Genomic DNA, 6,959 nt, shown 5'->3' with positions numbered 1-6,959 from the left:
CAATCTGACGTGGCACAAGATTCAGCCCGGTCCAATTCGATTTTCTACATGGGCCTAGCCCAACAATTCGGCCTTTTCAATATATATTTATTTCTGTTAATTTTCACTAGCTACATGGGCCTGGCCCAGTAATTCAGCCTTTTAAATTTCTTTGCCTATCCCTTTTGACAGATTTTTTGTCTTGTTTTTTCTGGGCCATTTCTTTGCTGGGCCTCTCAAGTTTTCCCCTCAAAAATAATTGTTCAATATATCTTGGGCTGGGCCGAAATAATTGATCCAATCCAACTTCTTTTATTATGCCATTGACATTACAACACATCACACTACAAGTTATCTTGGGCCTAGCCCAGTTCCGATACATTTTCAAAGCAACATGAAATATTATAGGAGCCCAAAATATAGTTACATGCATTCATTCTAGCAGTACATATCTTTACATCCAACCAGTAAGTGCCAAACAGAACTATTCTACAACAAAGAAAATAAAATAAATGACAAGACATCACAGAATTTCCTATTGTCCTCCTCCTTCAACATTTGAAAACCTTCACCTGGCAGTAGATCAATCATGAGTGAGAAACAATACAGCAGCAAAACAATACAGAAACAATACGGTTGATTATTCAAAGAAATTAAACTAAGTGCAGGTCACCCAAAGCTGAATTACTTGCAATCCAAACAACACAAACAGTAGGAAGATGGTTGCATAGATACAAATCCATGTGGTAGCAGCAAAATTGGCCAATCTGGACCGCATCTTCTCTGTTTGGTACTAACTAAAAAAACTGGACTTGTTCATATAAATCCCTCTTGAATTCGTTACACAGCCAGGATTTGCATCAAATATTCCTTAATTTAGCGGCATTTGTAAGCAGAGAAAGAGAGGGAGGGAGATGGGGATGCTACGTACCTTGTCCTGAAGTTCCAACGACCAGACCAGAGAGAAGTTGCTCCTCGTCTTCTTTCCTCAGCCCCAAATTTGCCTGCAATAACCACAATTCATTGCATCAACCAGCGATCTGATCTCACAAGCGATCTGATCTCACAAGCCCCACCCAGGTGGTGGACTGGTGGTAGTACAGCAGCTAGAAGGCTCATCACTCACCGGTTGAAAAGCTCGACCCGGTACTCCATCTCCTTCTCCGCCATTCCCTCGAAATCGAAGAGGGAGGCATATACGCACAAAAAAAGAACATGAAAATTCCAGAAAAAGGCGACTTGTAGCTGCCAGCAGCAACTTGAGAATGAATGATTGATATCCTGGAAGTTGTAAACTGGAAGCCAGAGAAGCTACTAGTCAGGTTAGTTTCCACAGGTTAATTAGTTTCAAGTTCTGAAACTGAATGCATGGGGTCGAGTATCAGTATTCTATGTAAATTAGTCATATGATGTACCTGTAGTTACGCAATGATTTTGCTCACGTTAGATAGCATGTACTTCTATACGAGAGAAAGAAGGATTGCTAGCAAATCTGCTGCATTTTATTGTGCAATGTCAATCAGTTTGTGTAGCTAAACTGCCAACAATGAACCAACCAAGTGCATATATACTGCTCGTGAGCATGACCAATTTTTTAATCAGACAAAACCAAATATGTTGCAGAATAAAAAATCTACAAGGTGAATAGTAGAAGCTGAGTTTTCAAAGAATGTATCACTTTCAGCTATACAAGATTGCCCATCCTCAAGAAAACAATTACAATTTCGAGTCATGGCCTGAACAGCCCCAGTAACTCATCCTCAAGAAAACAATTATAAAAGACTAATCTTAACCCACTGGTAGCAGTCGAACACTAGCAACTAGTGAGCACTAAAGAAACAACACAATGAAATAGCTTACCCTGATGGTGTCAGCGTAGTTCCATCTGACCTCCTTGGAGAGCTGGCCGAGGAGGCAGTACCTGTGCGCAGGCTGCAGCCTCAGAACCCTGCAAAACCACAAGCAACGTCAACATCAAACACACATACAAGACACACGCCAAGATCTAGAAGGCAGTCCAATGCTGACGTACTTCAGCGTGTCGGGGATGACCATGCGCTTGGTCCTGTCATACGGTGGTGGTGCGCCCTCGTATGCCTTAGCCTGGGTGTCGTCCTCGAGGCCACCAGCGGCCCCGGGCGCGGCATCCGGCGCAGACGACTAGCAGGCAAAGCTGAAGCTGCTGCATTGGGACAGTACAAACAGTGAGCCATATGCCTGGACCCTAAACCTTGAAGAAAGCAGTACAAAATTGCACTTCATATAGGACTGTCATGCAGACCAAAGTAAGCATGAACCGACTAGATCCCACTAGCATTATGCTTTCTAAAAGATTGCTCGACTAGCATTTTTAGAATTGTCGTGTTGTAGAAACTGAATTGAGGGTAGTGAAAAGGTCCAGAATGTATGAAGATAAGAAAGAAGTTCTTCCCTGGACTGGTTAGTTTTAGAATCTCTAGCGCAAAATCGACTCCAGGAAAGATCGACGATCCAATTCAAAGATGTAGAGAAAAGTAATACTTAAAAATGGGAAAATGTCTAAACAACAAGCTAGCTGCACGTTATACAGCGTCAGCTTATTTCACTGCTCCATGGATGGAGCTTACAATACACTAACCACTTAGCCGCACTAATGCAGATTAAAGGGAAATGCATGTTTTGTGCCTGTTGGTTTAGGTAGATCTATTCTGGATACCAATGTTTATCTCCTTAGACCATAGGCATTCCATGAAACTGGTATGTTACAACAGACAGAATAATTCAAGGAATCACCTAGTAGTGGCAAGAATATACAATTGTACAAATGCAGTGCAAGAAGACTAACTACACGACAGTAACTTCCTAGAGCAGGCAATGTAAAAAGATGTGAATCTCAAATCTATAGCAGCTGCAGTGGTTCAATATAGTTTATGAAATATAATTTAAAGAGAGAGCAGACTGCCTTTATATGATTTTGGTTACTACCAATTGTCAGTACGATTGCATTAGTGCGTCAAGACGCTGAACAATTTATGCTATCATTCCAACAGTTTATGCTACAAGCCAACAATATATTAGCCCGTGCCAGTGCTGCTGTTCCGCTGCTCTGCTCCTTGTGCTGCCGCCAGAGATCCCCCAATGGCCTAGAAGAAAAATACTGTTAACTGACAATTTCTCAATAAAGTTTATGTACAACAGCACAAGGTGGTTAACAGAAAGGGGAAACAAAGAATTAACATGGCAGCAGAGCAAACCAATACAACTTGCAACTAATAAGCACATGATATTGCTTGGCAAAAGAAGCCACCAGGATCCAAGTAGATCTAGATTTACAGGTGCAATCTTCAATAACTATTAAAGCCATAATTACCACTACAACAAACACAAACAGAATTATGTACAGATGGAGCAACGGAGTCTATCGACTTACCCAAAAAGTACTTGCAAAAAAAGAAGGAACGCCAGTATGATCATCCATACAAAATAATCACTAGCATGGACCTAGCAGTAATCATCAGCATGCAACCCATTGCCTGACGCGATTGGGGAATCCAAAGCACTGGATCTAACAGGCAGTGCCTAAATCCACTCGAAAACAACGTAACTGCTAGAACCAAGCAGATCAAAGCACAGCGCGTACGGATGACATATCCTGCATAAGATAATGCTCAGGAGAGAACCTACTGCGAAGTTTAAACATGCAGCTAGCACGGGCGGGACAATGCTCGGGCAACTCACCCCGCAGGCGAACTTGAAGAAGACCCCAAGCTACTAATTGAGCGAGAAGAGGGGCTCACTGGTGTGCCCTTGCTTGGCGGCGACATGGAAGGCGTCGAGGTCGAGGTGGGAGTGGAGCTTGGCGGCCTCGAGGTCGTAGAGCGGGAGGAGGAGGTGCACGACCTCGAGTGCGCCGGCCTCCTCCGCGACATAGAGCGCGGACTCCTCGGCGACAGCCAGGAGGCGGCGCACGGCCTCGGCGTCCGCAGACTCCTCGACGTAGAGTGCCTGGTGGGAGAGTGGTAGGAGATCCATCGTCGGGCGGGCGGCCAACCGGAGAGCCGGCGCGGAGCTGACCAAACGGAACCCTAGCGCGTCGGTCGACCTGCTCGACTCGATCTAGGGCATAGGGTAGGGAGAGATGGTGAGGGGAGGGAGGGACGAGGTCGGCGGCGGTGGTGAGGAGGGCTGCGAGGTCGGCGGTGGGTGGGAGCGGCGTGGAGAGAACTGGATCGGGGAAAGGAGGCCGGGGAGAGGACTGGATCGAGGGAGGAGGTGGCGGCGGCTGCGAGGACAGGAGGGGTGCGATGGGGGGGAGTCGATGGGATCTGACCTAGGGTTTGGGCTGTGGGTGGGGGTATCTCCTTTTCATTTTATTTTCCTTTTTTTCTGTAGATGGATGGATGGATAGATGTGGGATGGAGAGATGGATGGATGGATGGATGGGCGCCATGTCATCGATCCGTGGGAAGAGTCCTGCTTGGTCGAAAAAGCAGTGATTTAAAAAAGTGTCCAAGTACTAAAAATAGAGGGATTTTGTGAAGTAGCTATTCAAAATATTTTGCAAAATGGCACCACACAAATTTTCACTAGAGTTAGACCACATTTTATGGATAAGGACCAATTTCTATGCATTTCTGATCTTTCTAGCTATTTTTAATCATTTTCTGAGTGCCAGAAAGGAGGTTTTTTTGTGAAGGAACTACCAAATAATTGTTGCAAAATTGGACCAAATCAATTTTCTAAAATAATAGGACATATTTAATGCACAATTGACAAAATGGTCGGGTGTAAAAAGTTTTGATCCACCTCTTGTGAAAAAGACAAATTTCCGCCGATTCAGTTGGAAGCGGGTCAAATTTGAACTGCAGCTGCCTCATAGTTTACTATTTATTTTTTACAAAAATCATTTCTAGGTACATAAGTATCTATTTAATCAGAGAAACACCAAAAGTTTTCCAAGATTCAACCACTAGTTAGGAACGGTCAAGCCCGCCGTTTTGACAGCATTTTGAAACGGGCATAAAAAATTCAAAAAAAATCAAAAAATTGGGAAACCTTCGCATTGTGTCATCATATGTGGCCAAGTTCCTAGGAAAAATAACAAACTTGTAATACGGCAATTATTTTAAAAAAAGTGTTCTCAGAAACGAGCTATCACGTGTGGAGATTAATGGCTTTCAAGCCAAAATGATCAATCTTATGGCCACATTAATGGCATAGCTTGTTCAAATGATCTCATATTGTGCACAAGGGTGCATATTGGAATTGCAAACAATGTTGCCTAAGGAAGTTTTCATTTTCTTTGGACGAAAAAACCATTTTCCATTTTTCGAGTGCCCAAAAGGAGGTTTTTTTGTGAAGGACCTCCCAAATAATTATTGCACAATTGGACCAAATCATTTTTCTAAAATACTAGGCCATATTTAATGCACAATTCAGAAAATTGTTGGGTGTAAAAATTTTTGATCCACCTCTCGTGCAAAAGACAAATTTCCGTCGATTCAGTTGGAAGAGGGTCAAATTTGAACTGCAGCTGCCTCATAGTTTGCTATTTATTTTTTCAAAAAATCATTTCTAGGTACATAAGTATCTTTTTAATCAGAGAAACACCAACAGAATTCCAAGATTCAACCACTAGCTAGGAACGGTCATTCCCGTCGTTTTGATCGCATTTTGAAACGGGCATAAAAAATTCAAAAAGAATCAGAAAAATTGGGAAACCCTCGCATTGTGTCATCATATGTGGCCAAGTTCCTAGGAAAATAACAAACTTGTAAAACGGCAATTATTTTAAAAAAGTGTTCTCAGAAACGAGCTATCACGTGTGGAGATCAATGGCTTTCAAGCCAAATGATCAATTTTATGGCCACATTCATGGCATAGTTTGTTCAAATGATCTCATATTGTGCACAAGGGTGCATATTGGAATGGGAAACAATGTTGCCTAAGGAAGTTTTCATTTTCTTTGGACGAAAAAACCATTTTCCATTTTTCGAGTGCCCAAAAGGAGGTTTTTTTGTGAAGGACCTCCCAAATAATTATTGCAAAATTGGACCAAATCATTTTTCTAAAATACTAGGCCATATTTAATGCACAATTGAGAAAATTGTTGGGTGTAAAAAGTTTTGATCCACCTCTCGTGAAAAAGACAAATTTCCGCCGATTCAGGTGGAAGCGGGTCAAATTTGAATTGCAGCTGCCTCATAGTTTGCTATTTATTTTTTCCAAAAATCATTTCTAGGTACATAAATATCTTTTTAATCAGAGAAACACCAACAAAATTCCAAGATTGAACCACTAGCTAGGAACGGTCATTCCCGCCGTTTTGACCGCATTTTGAAACGGGCATAAAAAATTCAAAAAAATCAAAAAATTGGGAAACCTTCGCATTGTGTCATAATATGTGACCAAGTTCCTAGGTAAAATAACAAACTTGTAATACGGCAATTATTATAAAAAAGTGTTCTCAGAAATGAGCTATCATGTGTGGAGATCAATGGCTTTCAAGCCAAATGATCAATCTTATCGCCACATTCATGGCATAGTTTGTTCAAATGATCTAATATTGTGCACAAGAGTGCATATTGGAATGGCAAACAATGTTGTCTAAGGAAGTTTTCATTTTCGTTGGACGAAAAAACCATTTTCCATTTTTCGAGTGCCCGAAAGGAGGTTTTTTTGTGAAGGAACTACCAAATAATTGTTGCAAAATTGGACCAAATCATTTTTATAAAATACTAGGCCATATTTAATGCACAGTTGACAAAATGGTTGGGTGTAAAAAATTTTGATCCACCTCTCGTGAAAAAGACAAATTTCCGCCGATTTAGTTGGAAGCGGGTCAAATTTGAACTGCAGCTGCCTCATAGTTTACTATTTATTTTTCCAAAAATCATTTCTAGTTACATAAGGACCTATTTAATCATAAATACATGGTTTGGTGGCGATACGCCGAGGTTTGGGCGGTGGCCGAGGGCCCCAAGTTTAGAGCGCGTAAACTC

General features: G+C 41.9%; 1 long non-coding RNA gene across 1 annotated transcript; it reads right to left on the bottom strand.

Moving 5' to 3' along the window:
- Positions 1–511: 511 nt before the first annotated feature.
- Positions 512–1,142, bottom strand: LOC119273095. Its single transcript, XR_005134811.1, has 3 exons — positions 1,106–1,142; positions 911–983; positions 512–551 (listed from the first exon to the last, which is right to left on the bottom strand). It is a non-coding gene; the product is annotated as an uncharacterized LOC119273095 (long non-coding RNA).
- Positions 1,143–6,959: the final 5,817 nt, after the last annotated feature.

The sequence above is a fragment of the Triticum dicoccoides genome, chromosome 3A (genome assembly GCF_002162155.2).
Source record: "Triticum dicoccoides isolate Atlit2015 ecotype Zavitan chromosome 3A, WEW_v2.0, whole genome shotgun sequence".
Lineage (NCBI taxonomy): Eukaryota > Viridiplantae > Streptophyta > Magnoliopsida > Poales > Poaceae > Triticum > Triticum dicoccoides.
This window is presented reverse-complemented; position numbering and strand designations above follow the sequence as displayed.